Source organism: Mycetomoellerius zeteki, unplaced genomic scaffold, assembly GCF_001594055.1.
Source record: "Mycetomoellerius zeteki isolate Tzet28-1 unplaced genomic scaffold, Tzet1.0 scaffold298, whole genome shotgun sequence".
NCBI classification, from domain to species: domain Eukaryota; kingdom Metazoa; phylum Arthropoda; class Insecta; order Hymenoptera; family Formicidae; genus Mycetomoellerius; species Mycetomoellerius zeteki.
Window position 1 is genome coordinate 183,110 of NW_017257280.1, and position 26,150 is coordinate 209,259.

The 26,150-nt window shown below is 31.2% G+C and overlaps 1 long non-coding RNA gene across 1 annotated transcript; it reads left to right on the forward strand.

Moving 5' to 3' along the window:
• The first annotated feature begins 16,229 nt into the window (after positions 1–16,229).
• On the forward strand, positions 16,230–18,969 carry LOC108724428 (uncharacterized). The gene is made up of 3 exons (XR_001936704.1): positions 16,230–16,242; positions 18,720–18,723; positions 18,893–18,969. It is a non-coding gene; the product is annotated as an uncharacterized lncRNA (long non-coding RNA).
• Positions 18,970–26,150: the final 7,181 nt, after the last annotated feature.

Sequence of the window (26,150 nt, forward strand, 5' to 3'; positions counted from 1 at the left end):
CTAAGAATTCATTTTTACGTAAAAATGAAAATAAGAGGTACAACCTCCAATGACTTTCAAGCCTTATAACTCGAAAAGTACTTAATGAAAAATAACTTTATTATAGTGTTTTAGAAAGCTCTTGACACCAGCTATTAAATTCTGGCATCAAAAATAGGATGTTCCATTTAAAAATTAATTTGACCTTGACCTGACCTTGGTGGCCCCACCCAAAGTCAAGCAGATGTGATCAGTGAATAGATCTTTTTAAACCTTACAACTTTTATCTGAAACATTTTTCTCAAAAATGCATATTTTCTGAAATATTCAGCCGGCCCGGGACTTTTGGCGGATCCTGTATATTGTATTTGAATTATCTGTTTAAATTATATTTTCTAATGCAGAATATTTTTCAAGTATAATTTTGATAACGTAAACCTTGCAATGACTTGCAATATCTGGTTATTATATCGTGGGCAATGTAATAAGATATATATGTCGAAATTGAAATTCATAAAGGCATATATGTATAAAGTATGAAAAATTCATACTGTCAGCAATGTTGAAATATGAAAAGCCTATTCGTTTCAGATCTCATGTTTCAGTGATCGTTATCATATTGAAGTTTGGATGTTACACAACTAAAATAATCTCGAAAATAACTGACTAAAGTTTATGAACGTATCTATTGATTTATAATTTGACACTTTTGATACATTGGGTGTGTTCCGAGTTACGCATGAAGTGCATGATATATCATTTTATCTTTCTTTATTTGTTGAACAACAAGGACGAATGATGCATCATGTGCTTCATGTGTAACTCGGAACGCACTCATTGTCATTACAATTCAATGCTTTCATTTCTTATGCCAAATGTAGCATATTAATCGGCTACGAATGATGTGTGATAATATACAGGAAATTCCGCAATCGTACAATACTTGAGTGATATATTCTGGAAATTAAATTATTTATTCAATTTCGAGGCGAAAATCCAATTATAAAATGAAAATGCCTCAATAATACATGATAAAAATTATCGTGTAATATCTAGTATTCGCATCTGTAACTATGTGAATGTACGTATACTATAATTTATTGTCCCCGTTATTGATTTTCACAATATAGGTGATATTGATTTTCATTACTCAGCTAATTTTGTATCATTGTTTATGTGTAGATGTTATAGCCACTAATATTTTGGCGACAATATCATCAAGAAAGTTAATAGCAAACTAGAAGAGAAGGTGGCATTATGGCACCCCATTTACATTTTGTACAATAACTTAGTTAATAAACAGCGACATACGTATATTAAATAACTATAAGATGTCATATATATATATAACGTAAAACTTCTCTATGTAGAATGCTATAAATGCACAATTATCGTACAATATCTTTTTGTATGTATGCATGTAATTCTGAAAATTAATTAAAATGCAAAATCTCAAAATATTTAAAAATATTGAGATCACAATATAGTTCTCGAGTTGTAAACATTTAAGATTGATCAACGCTGTTATATAGAAAGTAACTAATTAATTCAAATTTTGAACAAAACCAATTTTTTAAATCTATTTTTGTGGAAGACCTATTACTGCTCCTGTTTCTCTTCGAACCAATATACAGTTATCGCCACATTTTTATAAATAACATCCTAAGTAATAAATGTTTCATAATCAATATTTGAATTTAAAACTTAACAATTGCATTCGTCAAAATGTTGTTCAATCGATTCTAAACTCAAAGTTATGAAATATAGTATATATGATATCTTATAGTTATTTAATACGTATGTCGCTGTTTATTGCAACACTTAATGAAAATTAGTAATCTTAACATAATTTAAAGAATATAAAAATCAGACGTTCGTGTTTGGGTGATTAGAAAATTAAGAAAAGAAAAATAAAAATTACATTACACAATTCGAATAATTAAATCTTGATAACTAAATGTTTCTAAAATTAAAATATTTCATATTTATGATTGAATTTAGTAATTCAATTTTTGTTTGAACAATCTTTTAAGGACAAGAAGAATTGTTAAAGAGTACAGTCGAAAACGATGTTATGACAGCCGAAACGTGATTTCTCTATTTCACCAAAGCGTCTAACTTCATTTATGCGACCGATTTCCTCTATTTCTCAATGTAATGTAATGTCGTCAGTGTTGGATATATCTCTATCTCGACGGTAGGTAGACAGTTTTATGTCCGAGAAGCAATACTCGTCTTTCCGTTTATGGGTACTATCTGATCACGATACGTGTTATTCACTTATCATGATTGAAAGAAATTAGCAAGATAAGAATCGTAATTTTAACAGAAAATGTATCAACTTTCGTTTCGAACAAAAACATAAACTATTCCACTAATCATATATATCTTTTAACGACAATCTGAAGAGGTACGCTACCTTTCGTCTTCGAGATCTCTCGTCATTCATTAATTATTATTTCGATCATATCACTTAATAAATTTTAAATAAATAACAAATAATTTTTAATGATTATAAATAAATTATTTATAATAAAATAAATTATTTTTAATCTCGTTTCCATTATTCGGCTTTCAACGATATGAAACAAATAAGATCAGTTAGAAGCAGGTACATAGATATATGTATCTCGCAGAATAAGAACCCAAGCAGTTTTCGAGAGTCACGGTACATTCAAGAAGAATGGTAGATGCTTTGCGACACGACGGCAAATAGCTTCACGGGTTTTCGAAGCAATGCGGTTGAAATACGTGGAACGACATTTCTCCTCCGGGATACTAAAGTGCGAGTATAAATCGGATGAAGAGTCTGCGCTACGAATTTATCTCAAGAAATTTAAAGAATTATAAATGGACTTTTAGCCTTTCTAGGATTTTAGTCACAGAGAAACAAATGAAGAGGAAAAAGAGAGGAGAGTGGAGTAAAATGGGGTATATTTTATGTTTTAAATTAAATTAAAAAAAAAAGAGTATTCTCAGAACACTAATATTTATACAGATTACACGAAATCATTAAAAAATATTTTAAAATTATTTTATATTATATATACAAGTACGAAGAAGTTGAAGATTATGAGAGCATATTTCTTTTGTATACTTTAGTTAGTCCGCGATAATAAAAATTTATGTGGCGGTTCCATAATTATTAATATCAAGAATAGTTACACGTTCATAAAGTACATTCGGCTATCATTAGGCTCCATCCAAGAAGGATGGAGAGAAAGAGCGGAGGCGAAGCAGGCAAACGCCTGACGCCCCCGTGTTTCGCTTTATTAAGCTCTCCTTTCCATCAATTAATACGGAAGAAATGGTACGGAAGAGTGTCCTTCTTTCCAAGCGTCGAGCTTGATAAAGAGAAGCTCGTGACGCTCGCGTAACAAATCGTCGAAGCGATGAGGAAGCGCACGTTCTTGCTTACGACGCGGGTAACGGTTATGCGTAAAATAGAAATATGGAATACGAAAAATCGTATGATCAGCAGGTCTGTTGCCGGTATTCACAAAGATAGATGTACACGCGTGTGTACTTCTCGATAAGACCAATTCCAGAGAGATTATGTAAAATATATCGTCGAGAACAATGTGAAATTTACATAGAATGTGATCCGAAGATTTAAAGAGAGAACGTGTCTAAAAATCTAAAGAGAACGTGTAAAAGTCAGAAAGTTATAGTAAAGTGCTATTTGTGCTTAAGTAGGTCGATTGCCTCCGAAATTAATAACACTGTCCGACATTGATTTTAGATTACGAATGGAACCAAGTGATTCTTATAGATTTTTTGTTGCTGAAAACAGATCGTCTTTGAAATTGCTCTATTACGTCAAGTTTTCGAGAAAATTGAATCATTGTAACTACAGTGCCTTGCATAAAGCAGTCAATAATAAATGACTCTTACAGATTTTTTGTTGTTGAAAATGAATCCATAAATGAAATCCATCATTTCACGTTTTTGAGATATTTTAATTTAAAAGTATTCAAATATGTCATTTTTGGCACCTTTAGTATCAATTTTCTCAAAAATTTGATATAACGGAGCAATTTTATTTACGGATTCGTTTTCAGCGACCAAAAATCTATGTATAAAAATCATTTGGTCTCGTTTATGATCTAGGAAACAGTTTAAATTTTTCGGACAGTGTAATTATGCTTCTCTTAATTTAACGTAATCTATATAGATAATTCCTATGCATATAGATATAGATGCATAGGATTATCTATGCATATAAATAATTCCTATCATAAAACTTACATAAATTTGCATCACTTTATTTGATTGTTAACATATTTGCCTTCAAAGAGTCTAATTAAGGCTTTGTTTCTTCTCGTTTGCATTTTATGTCATACCTATATTTCCTTTAACTCTTACGATATTTCCTTTAAGCTTTTAATTAAAACTGACGCATAACGACTTCGTTGACGTCACTTGTAATAAACTTTCAAAAACAAGCAAAGGCAAAGCTAACTGCAGCATAACTTGCAATGTCCGTCGCAGAAATATGACGTTTCATTTACGATTACTGTCTTTATTAGTTAAATAATAAGCGCACTGGGACAACAGTAGACAAATATACATATAATTACGGATTTTACATCAAAAGAATCGTGAAAGTTTTGCTGCAACTTATCTTTGCTGTAATTCTACACGGAGAGAATTTTCTTTTAAAATTTACCTTGAAAATATGGTAGTTGTGGTACAATACAATATTTTAAAGATTTTTACCATGCACTTTAGTAAAGTTAATCAAACTTATTTTATACTTTATTATTTTATTAATAAATGAAAAAGAGGTTTACATTAAAATTCTTCGAAATACAATATTGTCCCACGACTATCATATTTTCAGGGTAAACTCTAAGAAAAAATTCTCTCGGTGTACTTTTGTCTTTTTGCAAATTGCTTTGCACCAAGTAAGTTCTTCGGGAAAAGATAATGCCTCTGCATTTCGTGACTGAAGGCAATTTTGCGGCTAATACGGAGGTATCCGTGTCGATGGAAGAATTCCTGCAATAAATCTTGTGGCGAGGAGAAAAAAACGGTAGCACGTAGCAACGTCCCAATTCTATTCGCTATTTTCACCGTTACCTCACGGAAGAGAAAGGCCAAACGCTTTGATACGTGGACTAGAGCTCCTAACTCATTAAGTCAAAGTTATTTTTCAACGGGCTTACTTTGATAATGGCGCGGTCGTGGAAGAGGCTATCTACGAGATTTTTCCAGTGATGATTGAGTAAAAGTGAAGAAAAAAGAATACGATAGAATATTTAAAAAATATTTTTTCGGGTAAAATTATTATTCTAAAAATTCAAATTAAATTCAAGTTTAAAAATAATTAATCGTTAAATATACTGCCTACAGTAAACGATTAATATTTTATTAAAATAAAATAAAATTAAACAACTATACAATGTATTTGTAAAACCTTAATTGGAATTGTTACGTCTTTTCTTTATGGTTCGTGAATACGGATATTCTGACAAACAACAATTAATGTAGTAAACAAATCTCTGTTTAGTAAAATGAAAATATGCAGCATATTTTCACGAAACTTACTGTGACACTTTCCGACAGTGACATATTGTTATCTTCAATTGCAATTAAGAGTGTCAACATTTGTATATTTCTACTTGAACTTACAAATTCTCGTGTACATCTGTCGTGTGTTGATTTTCACCGAACGAACGAGAACGCGGAACTTCGTTGTTACACGACGTTTCTACATCTCAATCTCTCATGCAATAGTGCGATGCGAATGTAAATGGTGAAATTTCATCTTTAGATCTTGAATAAGAACACTCCTACGTCCTCGTTAGGTTTCGCTACATTGAATCGGGCGAAATTTTATATAACTCTTCCGACAAATCAAACGTCAATAAGAAAATTTTGAAGTGTTCTTTTCAAATGTATATCCACCGTGAATCTAATTTTGCTCAAAAAAATATTCAAGATGAGAGCAATTTTACATGTCGTAAAAATAAAACAATAAGAAATTGATGACAAAAATCAGAAATACGATGTATAAAGATAAGGCATTGTAAAACAATTTTAATATACATAAAAATATTTTATTTCTAAGACTTGCAATAGAATAAATAATATGACAAGATTTATCGAGAAGAATACGAGAATAATTTTCTATTGATTCAATTATTACAATCTCTTTAACATCTTAAATTGAAATACATAACACACACGTTTATTTCCAAAGCCCTACTGTATAAGAAGTGCAATTAATTATACAATAAATAAGTATTTATATTTTTTACTTTATACATTATCAATTAAATGAAATTATATTTCACATACTAGTTTAATTAATTAATTAATTTCATACTAGTTTAATTAAATTCATACTAGTTAAAGTAGAACTATATTTCATACTAGTTTTAAAAAATATAATAGAACTAAATTGCGAGATATTTTTCTTTCAGAAGCCGCATATTTTTAAGATTTACTTTAATTAATGATCTTCAAATATTTTTTATTTAAAAGTTAGATATATATAACATTATTACTGTCCGCCATAATTGCTAAAATAATACACTTTTGTTTATGTCTTGCTCTTTCTTTTATGAATTATATTAATTTTGCATATTTTCATTTCATTATGTTACATCTAAAACATCTTCTGGCAAGACAACGGAGACACAATGTGCCCTTTTCCGTTGGGCATTGCCCATTCCTCTGAATGAAACGTGATAAACAATTTTCCATCTGACAGTTTCAATACTGAATAAGCAATAGTGAATGCATTTTAAGCGACCGTATTGTTGAAAGATATACGTGGAATTTTGTTCATCTGCACCCTGTGTTCGTTTTATTCACGCGTACCTATCTCACGGAACGAGTACAAACGTTAAACCTTTCCCGTTAACCCGGAAATACACGTGTGCGACGTTCACGAGCGTGTATGTACAGCTTGCGCGTAACTCGCAGAAGCGTTCACGATAACAAAGCGCGTTTATGAATAAATCGTCGAGGAAAGCGGCTGTCAACCACAGAATTATCAGACCCTCGAGGCGATTTGTGCGAAAACGCAGGAATACTGCTCAACAAAATATGATGTATATAGTGATGTGAAGATAATCAGATAAGCATACTCTTTATATAAACAGAAAAGAAGAATCAATTACAATACGGAGTTCATTCATCAATTTCTTCATCATTTCTTTATCACGTCAATTCTCTCTCTCTCTCTCTCTCTCTCTCTCTCTCTCTCTCTCTCTCATACAGATCCCGCAACCACTAAATGTATCATATTATGTCATATCATTAATATACAGGGTATTAGTTAAGTATGGTGCTATACTCGACAGAGCGATTCTTTGGTTTATTTCAAGTAAAAAAGTCCATATAAACATGTGTCCTAAACGGCTTAATTTCCGAAATACAGGCGAATGTTCGCAAATGTTTTACGAAACGGTAAATTGCGTTGGAGATATCTTCCTGCATAAATATGCCTTGCTTCATGTAAGTTACCATTACCGTACAACCGTAAACAAAGTGACAAAGTCAAAGTCAAAGTCACAAAATCAAAAATAGATTTCAGTTCTGATCTTTGAGCATGCATCAATCTTTGAGAAGAAGGCTCGATGGATGTATCATGGCGCAAGGTGGACATTTTCAATAACTCATCTAATTGTTTTATTTCATCAGAAGAACTGAAGCCTGTGTTTTTATGTTTTTCTGTTTTTAACTAGTTTTTGACTAGTTCAAGCTGTATTTCTTTCAAATAAACAGATTATTACTACACGTTTAAATTTTTTTATTTCGGAAACTAAGCTGTTTAGGACACATGTTTATATGGACTTTTTTACTTGAAATAAACCAAAGAATCGCTCTGTTGAGTATGGCAATATACTTAACTAACACCCTGTATATGTATATGTATAAATTACATGATTTAATATAAAAAACATGATTTAATCATTTGCTTATTAAAATAATGAATATTAACATAGGAAAAATTTACTATTCAATTAATATAATTGCTTACTATGCTCAACGAGAAATATTGTCGTCACGTTCATTCATTAATATTACGTTTATTTAGTTTAATTACACATATTTGTATCACGCTGATTGAGTATAATAATTTTACCTATTAAAATGTTCTAAAAGAATTATTCAAAATGACTCTACTTTCTTCTGCACTTTTCTAAATAAAACTTCAAAAAGTATTAGTCACATTAGAATTTAGATACTTTAATTGGAAAGAATAAGGGCAACAGGAGTCAAGCGCAGAAGACGTCGCGCAAATAATACATCCATAAAGTGTAAAACTTCTTTATTCTGCTACGCGCTTACATGTTTCGGCTCACTTCTGAGCCTTCTTCAGAGACAACACAAACTAACATATATAAACTGTGAATAAAAGTTATCTTGTCATGGTGAACTCCCCTACATCGAGAATATAAATGCCAAAAATTAAATCCAAATAAAAATGAAAGAAAAGAAAAAAGAAAGGAAATATTGGAAATATCGAAATAGAGAATATGGAAAACACTAATTTACCAAAAAACTTTAAGATTATAATTAATTATCCCGAAAATAAGGACGCTCACTGTGATTAATTATAATCTTAAAGTTTTTTGGTAAATTAGTGTTTTCCATATTCTCTATTTCGATATTTCCAATATTTCCTTTCTTTTTTCTTTTTCTTTCATTTTTATTTGAGTTTAATTTCTGGCATTTATATTCTCGATGTAGGGGAGTTCACCATGACAAGATAACTTTTATTCACAGTTTATATATGTTAGTTTGTGTTGTCTCTGAAGAAGGCTCAAAAGTGAATCGAAACATGTAAGCGCGTTTAGTGGAATAAAGAAGTTTTACGCTTTATGGGTGTATTATTTGCGCGACGTCTTCTGCGCCTGACTCCTATTGCCCTTATTCTTTCCAATTTCTTTTGATTTATAAGGAGTCTTTGTTAGTTTGATTTGTTATATGGATTTAGATACTTTAAGTTATTGTAATCTTTTTAATATTTTTTATTGTATATAAATTATTATTAAGAGCAAATACAGCGTGATATGAACTTGCAACTTGCAATATATAATACATTTCATACAGAAAATCGCAATATTTTTTTTCAATTAAAATTTTGATTGAACATTCGCGATGTTTTATCAGGCAAATTACTATTTGTTGTATATGTTGCACAGGCAGATCGTCTGATATCATGTTCGCGTGTATATCTATTTAAATTTCAGCGGATATCTCTTAACACTTGAAAGCATTTGCAAGAATTCTTCACCCACTAACCCATTTCTAAACGTATGTGATCGATATTCTAAGTCTAATCTTCGCGTTTTCATATCGATAGATTACTTTTCAAGATAGCATTTCTGCATTGCTTAGTATCTTTCACGTAAAACGCGTTAAACGTAAGGAATACCTATACGAAAAATTACACGTACTATCTCTGATTTACACATTTTCTAAAGAATTTTGATCAATTTAATCTTTGCCTTCTCCTCTCTTTTTTTAAAATATAAATATCATGATAAAAAACATGTTTTAAACAATTTAAAACAAGCTAAATTGATGTTTTTAATATGTTTCAAATTTTTGTTATAGTACTCTTTATAGTACTGTTTTTTTTATAGTACTGTTTAAAGCATATTTGAAGCATTAAAAACATATTTAAGAAGAAACACAGTATGTTTCATTCTTAAAAAAAAAAAACATTAGTCTTTACCAACCCTGTTAAATATTGAAACGTTAGTCTTGAATAACAATTGTTAAATATTCAATACGATTTAACTAAATTTATTTATGTCTAATTGAAAGCTTTTTTGTAATTTATAAGCTTGATGAAAGCTTGCATCGAATTTTTTAAAATTTTAAATAAAGTTACAAAAGAGATAAAGTAAGAAAAGCTATAAGCCAAAACAAGTGTAATCCAACAAAATTATATTAACGTAATTAAAATTAGAATCTTTTTATTTTAATTATTAAGTATCAAATTTTATGTTAATTATCTCGTTAAATGGACTTTCTATTAAATTATTATCAAAATGAAGTTAATAACAGGGAGTTTTTGTAATAATGTGAATCCAGATACGGTAGACACTAAAATCACGTTATCTTTTTCTTAATTAGTTGTTAAGAAGAAGATATCTTGATCGTATCTGGATAAACGGTATTGTAAAAACTCCCTTATATGTAGTAGGAAGAAAAACGAAGAAAAATGTTCTATTAGAATTCCGGATCGTTCATTTTCCACCAGAATTCCAGTTAATTTAACCGAACATTTTTTTCCGTGTATGTAATGTGTAATCATAGGAAAGTAAGTTTTCGTATTGCATAAGGAATATCACATTTTTTTAATAAGGATCTAGCATCTTTTTGCAAAGTTCAAAATAATAAAATTTAAAGGGTTAAATTGGTATAACTCCGCGGAACATGAAATCCTCTATATGAGAAAAATAGTGGTTGACATTCACGTGCGCGGACGGAGTTTTATAGAGCACGCACGTCGTCTCGCTGTATCTACATACCTATCTACATCTGCAAGAAATGAAATTACTGGTGAAATAGAGAGCGAAATGACACGAGAATATTGCGGCATATGTGAGTAGCGGGCCGCTGAAAAATACCCGGCTCGGTTTTATGACACGACGCCGGAAAGAAGCTGAACGAGAGCATGAGCGCGGTTCATTTCTCATATTCTCGAGATTTATGAAGAACGCAATCTCTCTTGCGTCCGACTACCGAGTTCGGTTCTTATCCGATCGTCTTAATTCACGATTTAAGCGTTCTATGCATCGTATCGCGAAAGAATTTTTGTAAAGTGACATAACGACAGAGGTGTCCTTTTATGAATGAAAAGTAATACGGGTTTAAGAAGAACATGGAAGATTTTTGTTCAGTATTTGAGAGTGTCGGAAATCCAATGACGTGTCGTATTTCTTTGTAAACCGTACAATCGCTTTGTATTTCGACTCTATGTTCTAAATGTCCGTACATATTTGGTACATGGAAAACACTGCAAATTTCGAGACGCGTTAGACAACACGTCACACATGCTCCATAAAATGTAGAAGTTCTTAATGAACTCTTATAGGGTTCTTAATAAACTTATGATACACACAGCATTATTACGAAAATTATACGGAAACTGCACGTACATGTAGCTTGATTTTATTCTCAAAGGCATTCTCTAAATAAATTTGCCTGCACGAAAATTAGAAATTCTAAAAGCTTCTCATTTCTGAGTATTTTGGAGTTTCCAGGAAAATAAAATTTAATCAAGAAGCTCTTTAAATTAATATTTATAATTCTAAAGTCCTAAGTACTAATATAAGTTAAAATAGATGAAATTTTGTATAGTTTTATCATCTCATTAATCGATTATACTAATTAAAAGTCATGAAATTAAGTAAAAATTAATTAGAAAAACAGTTATTATTTTCTGTTTATTTTTCTTTGCTACCTTTTTTTGTTTGGGATGTTTTCCAACTCTAAAGAGTTATACAACACATTTACTTTTAGATCATTTTGCTATATTTAATTTTATTGGTTTTTCTATTATTGATTATATTTACGATAAATATGAACAAATAATGAAATATTGTCCATGCGCAAAATTATCAATAGCAGTAGATATAGAATTCTCAAGTACTTTAATTATATTTCTCATTTGCTTCGCGTAGCATACTCGCTGCATAGAATAAATTGGACAATTCGAAGTGACATATATCACGCTGATGTATAATGCGCTTATCCGTAGCGAGCTTTACCGAGACGAGTAACTAATGGCGAGTCGTTTCATGCATTCCTCGAGACGAGGAATAATTTCACGCTTGGCAATGACCGAGTATTCGTCTACAGACAGCTCGATATTCTGAAGCTCAAACGACGAGCTTTGAAACTCTTGTAACTATCTGTAGTTAAGTGCTTTACCACCATTCAGCTCCTTTGTTTGATGTTGCCGGAATAGTGTGTCATCAGTTCACCGTAGATTACTTATTAACTTGTCTACTGTGCCGTCAAAGTTGGACGACGTGACAATTTCCGAAAGAGAGCTATGATCTACTCATTATTAAACCAAAGTTTAATTAAATCGAGAAGAAACGAAGGTTAGAGAATACTGTTGTTTGATTAAATTCTTCGGAAGAACATTTTCTCTTTAATTAGCGCGTCATTTTGCAATTCTACGTTTCAAATATCGCTCAAATATGTCTCGTGTTACTTCTCTTCATATTTTTTTAAAAAGTTTTAATTAAACTTAAATAGTTTTAATTAAATTTAAGAAAGTGTGCTACGAAAGAGGATCCCAGTAAAATCAAATATTTTCAAAAAAAGCATTTCTGCAATCTCAATAATTCACGATTCTGTATCAAATGCCTCTTTAATATTACGCGTTGCTATTGCTTATTTTTTTTATCGTTACGTTATTATAACTACCGGCTAGTGAGAGTAGCGAGCTCGTTTATACTGAATAAATTAATTACGGTCAAGTGAACGGCTGCTCAGGCGAGAACATTTTCGATATTCTTGCGCCTGACCGAATCACCATTTCCTCGGTCATTTGTTTATTGCTTTTTTTGTCGTTAGAATTTATTCGTGAGTAAACGTCGCTTCGTTTAACGCGCGCGTCGGCTCAATGGATCACCGACATTTTCCGTGTGTGAAACGAGAAAACTGAGTACATTCGCTTGGCATACGTGTGTATGAAATACTTCTCGGTATATTCATTCGGCCGTATTTTCTTTGACAAATATACCATCGATTTTCCGAAACTTTATGCGACGTCACCTTTGGATTCTTTCACGTTAACAAACATGCCAATGCAAGCAAAGCTTACAATTAAATGTGAATTGTATAAATAAGATCTAATCCGAAATAGGAGATTTATTGTTTCTCTTCTCCTCCGTTGTCATTTTGATTTAGCTAGCCATCCTATCTTAAAATTGCCGTATAAGTTAATGGCCGCGTTCAGAGAAAGTAGCTTTTCAAATATCGTGAGATTCTTCAATACGATTAATTCTTGCTTTTGGTGTCTTATGGATTTAAATGTATTAAACCAATCACATTAAAGAATTTTACAACAGTTGCAAAGTTGCTTTCTCTGCTGAACGCAGCCAATTTAATCATATTCTATCGCGTACTCTCAGCGGGATAACTTAATCACGATCATCCTAATAAATAAGCAATAAGTAACAATAATTAAAACGGACTATCAATCTTTAAAATACAAAAAAATTAACAAATAACAGGGCTAATGAGAGTCAGTGCAGATAATACAGGCCGACAAAATTTAGGGGGAGTCTTGTGCTTTGAACTTTGAAAGATGTTTCCGTAGGATTTTGATGTGCTGAAAACGACTACGTTGTCTGTTTTTTTCCATCACCTCCTTTTTTAAATAATCGTAGAAACAGTTTTTTTCAAAAGTAAATTTTTTATTAATTTTTTCCGGTTAAACAAAAAATGATATAGAGGTCTGTTTTGCGACACTTAACTTAGAAATGTTCCAATAATACAATAAAAATATTTTTTTGATGCTTATAGAAACATTTTATGCAAACTACAAACAAAAAACTTTGAAAAAATCGTAAAAAAACCGGAAAAATTTGATAAATTTTGAAATATAAAACCAAATAATTTGAAAGAAAAAAATCGTAAAAAATATCTGACATTTATACTTATAGATGTACGTTTCTAGTTTAAATCTCTTTTTGAAAAACTAATTTCCGACCATTTGTTCAGAAATTATTTAATTTAAAGCGCCAAAGCAGCCTGCGCATTACCTACAGTGCGCGATAGCCTTTCGAATCTGACACATAGCCATCGAATACAGGAGCATGTTGTGTAGTCTTTTTTGATCACTTATTTCAAATCTGAAGTAAAAAATGTGTAATTCAAAATGGTGGATCCAATACGGAAGATAAGAATTTTAAAAAATCCGTACGATTTACATGAAAATCCATATCTGGTAGTTTTGTAAGTCTCTGATTACTATTATAATCACAATTGTTAAATTAAAAATAGCAGGTCCAATGGCGATGAATAGCTATTCAATTTAACAATTGTTGATAATAGTAGTAATTAGAGACATACAAAACCACTAGATATTGATTTTAAATAACTTCTGAACAAATGGTCGGAAAATAGTTTTTCAAAAAAGGATTTAAACTAGAAACATATAGCTATAAATATAAATTGTCAGATATTTTTTACGATTTTTTTCTTTCGAATTATTTGGTTTTATATTTCAAAATTTGTCAATTTCTTCCGGTTTTTTTACGATTTTTTTCAAAGTTTTTTGTTTGCGGTTTGCATAAAACATTTTTATAAACATCGAAAAAATATTTTTAGTATTGTTGGAATATTCCTGAGTTAAGTGCCACAAAATAGACCTCGATATCATTTTTTGTTTAGCCGGAAAAAATTAATAAAAAATTTACTTCCGGAAAAAACTGTTTTCGCGATTATTTAAAAAATGGAGGGTGATGGAAAAAAACGGACGACATAATCTTTTTTAGCGCATCAAAATCCTACGGAAACATCTTTTAAAATTCAAAGCACAAGGCCCTCCCTAAATTTTATCAGCCTGTGTAATCAAAGCACAAGTTTTGTAGATTTTTTTTAATCTATCAAACTTGCGTCTGATTATTCGCGCTGACTCTCATTAGCCCTGTTGTTTGTTAGTTTTTTTTTACATTTTAAACATTTCTCAAAAAATATAAGAAGTCGCAATTTGCGAGCAAATTACCCTCCCAAATATTCAGTTTGTTTTATCTTTACATATACTTTTTAAAAACTTATATTGGTGTTAAACACCAATCTACTTCATTTAGATTCTCTTCTTTCTTCTGGCCAGACTGAACTCACCTTTTGTTGCTGGCCAATATTCTGGCTTCACATGCCAGAAATCGACAAGGAGAAATACTCCTTTTTTTTACTGACTAGATCGTTGACTATAAGTATAAGATTTTAAGCTTTTGTATGATATGCGCGAAACACGAACGCGTCGCGAAGAGGCCATCATATTAATGAAATTGACTCAATATTAATATGAACAATTATCACTAATAATTATTATTATTATTCCATTAATATACGAATAAATTTCGCGTTTTTTCTCTATTCGCGTTTATTGTATGGAAATTAAAAATATAAATAATTCGACTAAAAATAAATTTAAATTAAAAAAACTTTTATATGGGATATTTTTAACGTTTTGATTTCAAGAATCTCCAATATTATGAAACAAGATAAATTTCTTAATATAAATTTTACAATATAAATAACAAAATTTTAATTTAAAAATAAACTGAAAATTATTAAATTGATTAATAATGAACTGATAAAATTCAAGGCCCCTATACATATTCTTAACGATTCGAACGATTCGTGGCTGAATCTCATCTCAAAGCATGCGGAGATGGGAAATTCAGATGAATGATGTAACATCCGAAAGGGACAATTTTCCCCTCACAATAAACATATCTCTTTGTATTTTGTAAACTATTAGAATTATTTTTTGTATAATTTATTATTTCAAAATTAGGAATTTTAAGTGATGCAAAACTCTGAACACGATTTTAAAATAATTACGAAATAAAATTCTTCTATTCTTTGACAAAATGTATATTGGATCTTACATCATGTTACTACTTCAACTGGCGTAAAATCCAGTTACTACACATGAATAAGTTATAAAAGTTTAGGCTAAAGTCAATGCATTGAGATAAATAGCAAAAATTAATAATCGTAAAGTGTCTTTTATTGCAAAAAAGCGAGGTCAAAAAATTGTACGACATATATGTTACTTCAAAATATTTGTTACTTTATTAGTAATGTATACAAATAAGTGTGAAACAATTGAAGGAATATCTTAGAAAACAATATGTATTATACATATATGTGTAGGATAGGTGGTCCAACAGTGAATCAGTAGTATACTATGAACCCCCCATTGCGATATTTCGTAAATGCGACGTTACCAGATTGCGCTTATCATGCACAGCGACTTGCATTTGAACCCCTCCTCGGCTCTAGTCGGCTGGCAAATTGTGCCAAGGACGGCCTTGTAATATCACATTTTAAAAATTTTGGGTTGCAAAGTAAATTTTTTCCGTAAGTTTTACGCATTTTTTATGTTTTTTTACCTATCATTTTTCTCATTGTGCAATAGTTTTGTGTGCACATTTGGCTTTATTATTCTATAAGCAACTTTTTTCTGTTGTATTATTTTACCGCATTATTTTGGAGATTATCGTGGAAAAGGTCAAGTGATCTACAATGAATCATTTTGATGTAGTGAACAATGAACCATGGCACATAACCTTTTTTACGATAACCTTCAAAATAATAATTCGTTGTGGTAATTATTTAGAATACGACTCCTCTAAAATCTTAATAAAAATAGCATAGTTCATTGTGTACACACCCCTTGTACACAATGAACCACTTCCCATTTTTTGAAATAATCGAAATTGTGGCTAAACTTAAAAAATAACTTAAGAGTTATTATTTACAGTATGCAGCCAACTAAATTCATAAACTGTATGCCAAAACTCAGATCTTCAACTCAATAATTGAAAGAGATATAAGCATCTGAAATTTACATGTTTCATTGTTGGATCCACTTACCCTATGTACGTTGCTTTTCTGTGTGCACCGACTTATATGTAAAATTTAATCCTGAATGGATATTTGAGAATAGGAAAGATAAGAAAAGTAATAAAACAATACTTATTATAATGTAACACACTCAGAGAAAGATTTCTTCGATTCAAAGTAATGTTTCTTTGCTATACGGTTAAAGAAAAAATTTCTTTGATTTGAATGTCATTTTTTTATTTAAACATTAGTCTTTGTAATCAAATAAAAAATGTATTTATTTTTACAAAATTATATTCAAATCAAAGAAATTTTTTCTTTAACCTTATAGCAAAGAAACATTTTTTTGAGATATAATATATATCATATTTTTGAAATAATTTTTGAATTAATTTTACACAAGAGAGATGAATATGTTAGAAGGTAACACAAATATTATGCAAGAGAATGAATACAAAGAAAGATAACATTGACACAGTTTGTAAACAAACCGTGAGAACACACCCAGAGAAAGGTTTTTTCAATTCAAAGAAATGTTTCTTTGCTATACGGTTAAAGAAAAAATTTCTTTGATTTAAACGTAATTTCTCTCTTTGATTTAAACATTATTTTTTGAATTCAAATAAAAAAATTTATTTGATTTTTTCTTTAACCGTATAACAGAAAAATATTTCTTTGAATTGAAGAAACCTTTCTCTGGGTGCATTTTTTTCAGAAAACTAACATTTATGGTATGTTAAATTAACAGATATTTCATTCATTTGTCTTAGAATTTACGTTTTAAAACACATTATTTTTATGTTACTTGTTTACTTACTCATAAATTGTATCATTTTGACATTAAAACATACCGAATATCAATAAATAAACTATTTAAATAACAATCACATTATATTAAATTAACACTCAAATATGTTAAAAAATTCAACACAAACTGTTAACACAAACGTGAGTGGACCATTTTCAACACAAATATACAAACTTTTTTACTGTGTATTCTTGAATTAAATAGTTTTACTCTATTGTTTTAATTAAACTAACAAGATATTGAGTAAGAGCAGTGGCGACTTATAAAAACGATTAAAATTAAAAACTGGGTGTAATGTGATACTATACATTTAACATTGCATGCACAATAAATTTTATAATAAAGAGGCATCCAGGATTAAGTTTATCTTCTAATCTGTTATAATTTATCCATTTTAAGACAACGGATGTATGGAATGCTATACATACATTTATCCATATATTTTTATTAATTGATGCATATATGCATCTCTAGAGAGATATATAGTACATTAATGAAATTACCACACATCCGTTACTTTAATAAAAATATTAATTTATCATTCATCAACCCGATGCGCAACAGCGGAATTACATCTGCAACGTCGCTACGATGATTCTGTAACAAAAAGAATATAAAATCCAAATTAAAACAGAGCAAAGAAAATCAATCAATATTTTTAAAAAATATTTACTAAATGCAAAGTTCTCTTGAAAATAATTATATAATTTTCAAAATATATAATTTTTATAAGCATCGAATTTTTTAATTCATTATTCAGTTAGATATTCATAAAAATAATTATACATTTTATAAAAAAAGAGATCTCAAAAATGCGTATTTATCACACACACAAATTTCAAAATAATTTTAAATAATCCTTTTCTTCTAATTATCATTTTTAAATCATTGTATAATAAAACGACTCAAGAGTGAACAGAAGAAAGATACTGATTTTATATAAGCGAAAAATGATATTTACCGCAAGGTTGATACTCCTCCTCCTCTCAGAATCGGGTTGACATCCTCTCGCACAGGACACTCGCGTAAAACACTCGCGAATAATATACTATAATCGCGCGCGGACTAATTATTTATGAAAGTCTTTCGCGCGACACTGCGGTATTTCACGTTTACAAAACCCATGATCCATGATTTCCATTTCGATCGGTGGAATCAACACCACATGTCGACGAGTACACGTGAAACACACGATGAATACCGAACAAAAATTAAACCCCACACGAAAGAAGACGAAATCGATCGTATCGAGTTCATCACCTCTGATTTACGCGAAATCACGTTTAAAATTGGCTCAGGCATACGCCCTAACACTAGTTCTAGTGTGACACAAGTGGTGCTGTACCACGAGCGATTCGAAAAGGCTGGTAGACGTGACAAGCGCCTCTAATAAGAGAAAAGTTGGTATCTATTGCCGAGTCTAACAATCTAGACGATCCAGGAAATGGGATCCAACCCCTCGTCACGAGCTAGGTCTTAAAAAGATCCTACTAAGAGCTAGGCTCTGACCAAGTCAGATTAAATATGATTCAGCAGGTAGATAAACCCAGAGAAATGAGCGCCCTGACCAGAGTTATACAACTCCTTTTTGAGCGACCACCAGCGAAATTCTGTAACTCGTTGTGCAATCGTTATAAACTCATAACAACTGTATAACGAGTAACAGAATACACGCAGAGACGAATCCGAGTCAATCGATCGCTTCTTACCGCTAAGGGCCGAACCGTTTGCCGACAGACAGAGCGTGTCCTCAATTAGCCGACAGCAACGGTAGTTGCTAAACCGCGCGAACACTTGCGTGACATTACGCGGTTGGCCTCACTTCGTGAGAGGCGTGAGAGCATTGCACCAGTGACCGGTCACCTGCATTAAGCAGCAACGTCTCAAAGAGAGTTCCGCTTTCCTGTCGAAACATCGAAGATGTGATTCCACCGTCGAACTAGAATCTAATCGAATGGGTTTTGTTAAAAGTCCATTAGTCCGATCACTTTAACGGTACTCTCGAAGCAAACGCGCGACGCGACGAACCGGCTGCGGTTCGTTCACTTTCATTTAAATCGGCGACGAGGGTACGTTAGCTTCTCCGTCGTTGGATTTTTACTCGAAGAGAACGATTTTACTCAATATCTAAAAATTTATCTAGATATATCAGACAGATAGATCCGAAAATTTTTAGATACTTGAGAAAAACCGTTCTTTTCGTATATCCTCTGGATACTGAGCCCTCCCACCACATCGAGGTGTACCCGTGAGAGGGAAGATATCATCTGAAAAAATGTAATATACAGCTATTATCTATACTACTGTGCAATTATCGGTTAATTTTTAGAAATGAATATCAAAAACATATCAATTCGCCACCGAATTGCAAAATAAATTCAGAGCAGATAAAAGGGCTGAATCTCTTATTACGATGTCTGTAAGATATGATTAGAGTCAATGGAATGAGAGATTAATAAAAAAGAGAAATATTTCTTTTATTACCGATAAATAGTTTCAAAGTTACACTCAATTTTTTATCATATCACGAAAGATACACGAAAATGAAAAATTTATATTAATTGTAAAAATAGGAATCACATAAATTGCGTTATCTGCATGAGAGTATTTATTAACGTTGCTTTTTTAAGACTCGTGTGATACCATTTGAAGTATAATCGAAAGTTATTCTCAAGCGAGAGAAAAATTTTACGTTAAACAAATATAATTGTCGTCCATAATTATCGCGAAATAGTAATAAATTCTGGTTTCCATCGCATTTTTATTCCAAATTGAACCGTACGAAATATCTGTTCTGTGATAAATGATTGTCATCTCGATTCTTTTATGAATAATTAATCGTGCGAGCTAGTAATTAAAAAAAATGTTCAATGATTCTTATGTGTAATAGCGTAATAAGGAAGTCAATATAATTTTTATTAGTATGTGCAGAGCATAAAAAACACATTATGTTCTTTAATCCGCTATTACGTTCGGATTAATCCTCTTTATTACGTGTTATAAAATATCTGCGACCACAACAAAACTTACAAAACAACGATGATATTACTTCAATAATTCATTAAAATATATAAGTAGAGCTAGAAAACTTTTAATGTGCATGTATGGAGCATAAAAGTCTCTTTAACAAGGAACAAAGCTTTGCTTTGTAGGTATCTACTAAAATGTGACACGACCGCGCTATCTCTATTAATGCAGTTGATTCTATAGCATCCTAATGCTTGAGAGAAGAGAAATAGAAAACGAGCGAAGCAACGCCTGAGTTATTAAAAGAACATGAACTTAATGCGTAATTTGCAGTCATATAAAGAAGCTATATCCGTGGTTCTATATATATTTCAATAAAATAATAAAAATAAACTGATGAGTATTACATTTTTGACAAAATAGTCAAACACGACTTTTGCAAATTCTATGTGTAAGAGATAGATTCTTCTTTTAAGATGATATTGCTGTTTAACCATTTCTTTGTCGGCCCCCAAATTATGCAAGTTTCTTAAAAATATATGTTCAAATTTTTCCGAGATATTTGTCTTTTTTGTAAGTTTATCGGTACACAAAAACTTAGGAAGTTAATATAATCTTCAAATTTGGAAAAATTGGATTATAAGAAGAAAACAGAGAAGTACGTAAGTATTTTTAAATAAAGTTTTCAACATTCTCTCGGTATGCGCAGTTGAAAACAAGTTTTATTTTTGAATTATATTTCGTTTAATCTTCAAATAATTGGAATTAGGAGAGTCCACATCGTTACTTTTGTCCAGAAATGTGGAACAAACCGAAACTCGCGCTAACAGGCTACCATTGATATATTCTGCTTTACAATTGTATTCCAAACTAATTAGTACCTCATCTGTTAAAGCCGCGAGACCGTAACCTATCCCTTTTGCAACTGAGCTTCCCGCTGCATCCGTGAACCGTGGGTGTACATATACTATATACATATTACTAATACATACGTACAATACATACATAAGTACGTACATAATAAACACACACACACATTCATATATATATATTTATTTGGCATTTATTTATGTATCTCTGGGATAGATCCCCTCAGAAGAGAGAGAGAGAGAGAGAGAGAGAGAGAGAGAGAGAGAGAGAGAGAGAGAGAGAGAGAGAGAGAACGACAGAGAAAGAAGAAAGAAGGGAAAGGGAACACGATAGAATCTCATTTGTCAAGCCGGCACAATTAAACGCTCCGTCAAAAGCCGGCGATACCCGTAACACCTTTCTTTCTTACGGACGCAACGCGTCATTCCTAATTAATGTTCGTCAAACGAAATTCCGGTCGGCGGAAATTCACGACACGCGTGCGAGGTTTTTCGCTCACGTTATGATTTACAGGTGACGCGTTTCGTCGCACACAACGCATAAAAAATTTCTTTTATTTGAACGTAATTTCTTGGATTTAAACATTATTTTTTTAAATCAAATAAAAAAATTTATTTAATTTAAAGAAATTATGTTTAAATCAAAGAAATGACGTTCAAATGAAAGAAATTTTTTCTTTAACCTTTTTCTTTAACCTTTTTCTTTATAGCAAAAAAACATTTCTTTGAATTGAAGAAACCTTTCTCTGGGTCTCAATTTTTTTTTATGAATATTCTTCTTTTATTGAACGATTACAATTCATTCTATCTCTCAGGAAAGAGAGAGAGAGAGTTCTTTATAAATATAAAATTTCAAACATTTGACATAATTGTGAATAATCCAGAATTATATTATATAATTATTCAATTTAAAACTATTTCTCACTTATAATTTTCGAAGTAAAAAGAGAAACGTTCCAATTGATTATAACACTCAATTTGATATCACTTATTACGATCGCGCAACTGTACCACAGAAATGTAATAAAATGCGGGTTTGACGTCAATATCGAATACTTCAAAAATTTCTCTTTTTGCTGCAAGCGGTCGCATTCTGTTTCCCGCTTGTCAGCGACCGATAGGATAAATTAAATATTGACAGTCGCCAAAATGTAAAGCTGGAGATTCTGGCATAGTCGGACGGTTCTAATTAAGACCTGTCTATAGTAATCGTTTTGTTGACAAAAACCGATTGTTGGTAGTTGCACCTGCTTTCAATTAAAATCGTCACGAGTATTTCATTTACAAAGTAATTATTTGCACAGGCCTAATTTGTTGACCAATTTGTTGCGTTCGTGATTAAGCGAGATTAAAAAATAATTATTCATTTATTTGTACGATTGAGATTGTACTAAAAAATACATTTAATATGCACCGATTTATTATTAAACTCGAAAATAATTAATTCTTTTGATAAATTCATGAAAAGAATGTAATTATGCATTCTCTCAGAAAAAATACAAAAACTGTACATAAGTGTTTATAGTTGTACGATAATTTAGAAGCATTTTGTATAAAAAAATTTTCTTTATCTTTCTCTTTCTCTCTCTTGGTCTACATGCATTTCAGAAATGATGATTCTTCTTTGGTTCAATCTACATAAAGCGGATGTTGTGAATTCGAAACATCTAAAACGATCTTTTCCTTTTTAGTCAGCTTTTTTCCTTCCCGTAAAGGTTCATGCATCGATAAGTCAAACCGTACATTTCGTACGATAAAGTTGCTTCGTTCGTGACTTGCACACCGTCGAGCTGAACCCATGATAAGCGAGATTTCCCCACTTTCGGAACTGATCAAATTTCTGAAACGTTTTTATCACTACTCTTGCTTACGGCTCCATTAAGTCGCTGGAACGTCGACAGGAAATCACACGCGTTGCTGTAGGAATCGAATTTCGGAGACCTATTGAAACCTTCCTATAGGATAACTCCAGTTATATACGCCACATCTATCAAAAACTTAATCTATTATAAGTATTATTTACTATGTTTAAAGTAAATGAACTATATCAATAAAAACTTTGTACTGTTTACTACTATGAAAAAAATATTAGAAATCCGAAATATATATATTTATTTTTCGTATTAAGAAATGATCTTTTTGAAACCCTTGCATTTTTGCCGTATATCCCATAGGGGTGGGATATATGACTACTTATAGGGGGAGAGGGGGTATGTACGGCTCATGAAAAATTTACAAATAATGCTTATAAATAAGACATAAAATGATACAATAACTTATAAAATGTATTTATAAAGTTTTATTAAGGAATAAGAATGATAAATATGTATATGAAGTAATAAATAATAATTATGACATGTGAGGTACATATTTCATGTAATGTATTTATTGCATTTAGTGCACTGAATTCAATCTGCGCATTTTGTATGCTTTGGGCATAAATCCCGTCCGCTAAAAATGCCGTATATTCCAAACAGATGGGATATTATGAGACAACAAACTAAACAAAGAATACGAAAACAAAACACTTGTATTTTGCTATAAAACATGCTTTACTATTCCTCTACACGTATGTATCACGAAATACCACTAAGTCTTTTACACGCCCTACAGTAATCATTTTATATAGATTATAACTTATGATGGCGCTACTTATTACAGTGACAAATCGATTCAACTCACAATAATTTCATTAATATTAACAGTAAAAAAGCTGAAATAACACAATACTAATATAACATAAAGGCATGTAACAGAGTAGTTGCGGGTAAATTACCCCCACTCCTTCTATTTTTTCTGACTTCTGCGGCGTAAATTCCAACACGGCGTATATTTGCCGGAGTTACCCTATATAATTACTTCATATACTCGATGACACGAATGGCAAACAGATTTCTTCCGAGAGAGAAAGAAGGTTTCTGTTTGTTTAAGTACGCAAAAGAAAAACAAATTTACTCTAAAGAATTTTATTCAGAAATAAAATTTGTTCCTACTTTTCAATGAAATAAATTCTACGTTACATTCCATAAAATTAGCATCTTTTAATATCATATTACATGCAGTTATAATTAAAAAATAATTGAAACTTCCAATTTTCATATTTATCTCAGAGAGGGAAATATGGAGGGAGGGAAAGAAGAGAGAGAGAGAGAGAGAGAGAGAGAAGAGAATTACATTGAATCTCAATCTCTCTCAAATTCGATTTCGCTCCGTTCTGTCTGTCATATATCCGAATTAATCGCAAAACAATTTAGCTCGAATTAATACCGATTCGTGCAACTCCAACTGTAACGTTCGAATATTCGATAATTAATAAAACACTAATTATCCTCCGCGGAATCAGTGACATTAATATAGTGTCTAATAAGCAGTAATGCATTATCAAAAGTGTACCGTAACCATGTACATATGTACACACATACATGTTTAATCGTCAAATTCACATTAAGTTGAAGAGAGGTATAATAGAGCAAATAGAACGTGGAAAATCCGGGGAACGAAGTAACAATGGAGTCACGTACCTTTTATAAACGATGCTCCAATTACTTTTATAAAAACTTCGAAGCCTCAGCCCTGTAGTTTCGATCGAGTTTATTCGAGTGCGAAATACTTGTCCTATATACAGGGTGATCCTAATGCGTTTAGCTAAACTTTATTACATACATATGCTATTATACCGATTAAAAAGTACGTTTTAAGCATAAATCCTCACACACACCTTCTTTTTTCTAAGCTTTAATTTATTAGAAATACACATTTCTTATCATTAATCAATATCTATTAATAAATAACATTTCATTATTTTGTTATATAATGTTATATAATGTTTATATATTATATACAGGGTGTTTCCAAATTAAATCGCAAAACTTCGGGAGCGTGTAGAGGAGTAAAAAACTAAGAAAAAAAGTCCTATAGACATATGCTCGTTTTTGCTCCGTTTCAGAGAAATCGAAAAAAAATGTTTTTTTTACCTGCAAGATTAAATGGGGACCGTTTTCTAAATTTCTTGGAGAATGAATTTTCTGACTATTTAGAAAACATCCCATTACAACAACGTACTGAAATGTGGTTTCAATTAGATGGATGCCCTGCTCATTACAGCAGAGTCGCTAGAACCTGGTTAGATAGAAAATTCCCACAACGATGGATTGGACGTGGAGGAGCAGTACATTGGGCAACTCGTTCGCCCGACTTAACGCCATTAGATTTCTATGCATGGGGTACTCTGAAGCAAGAAGTTTATTCTTCGCCTATTCAATCAGAGCAACATTTGAGAAATCGTATCGTAGCTGCAGCGAACAGAATATCGCAAGAACAGTGCCTGGCTGCTACAAGAGCCGTGTTTGACAGATGCAATGCTTGTATTGCTGCAAGAGGTGCACATTTCGAACAAAATCTTCATTAAAAAGTTTATAAATAAAATAATTAAAATAATAAATTAAATATATTTTTTTCTTTTTTCGTGATTTCCTGCGAAACAAAGCAAAAAGGAGCATATGTCTATAGGACTTTTTTTCTTAGTTTTTTACTCCTCTACACGCTCCCGAAGTTTTGCCATTTAATTTGGAAACACCCTGTATATCTACAATTTATTCAAATGCTAAAATCTTTTCAATTTTCAAACATTAATTGTTTGGAAGAATTGTAAATTTATATTCATGTAAAATTCTTTCATTATATAATTGGCAAAAAAAATATAGTAAAAAACATAGTCAATTTTTTAAAAGCACTCTGCACACAAAGTATGACAGAGCGTTATCAGTAAAAAAGCCTAGTAATTTAAGTGAAGTGCATGTTATATATATATATCAAGCACATGGAAGATTGTGTAGCATGTACATTGTATCATATTTATATGATATCATGTCATTTATTATTACAATACAGGGTGTTTCCAAATTAAATGGCAAAACTTCGGGAGCGTGTAGAGGAGTAAAAAACTAAGAAAAAAAGTC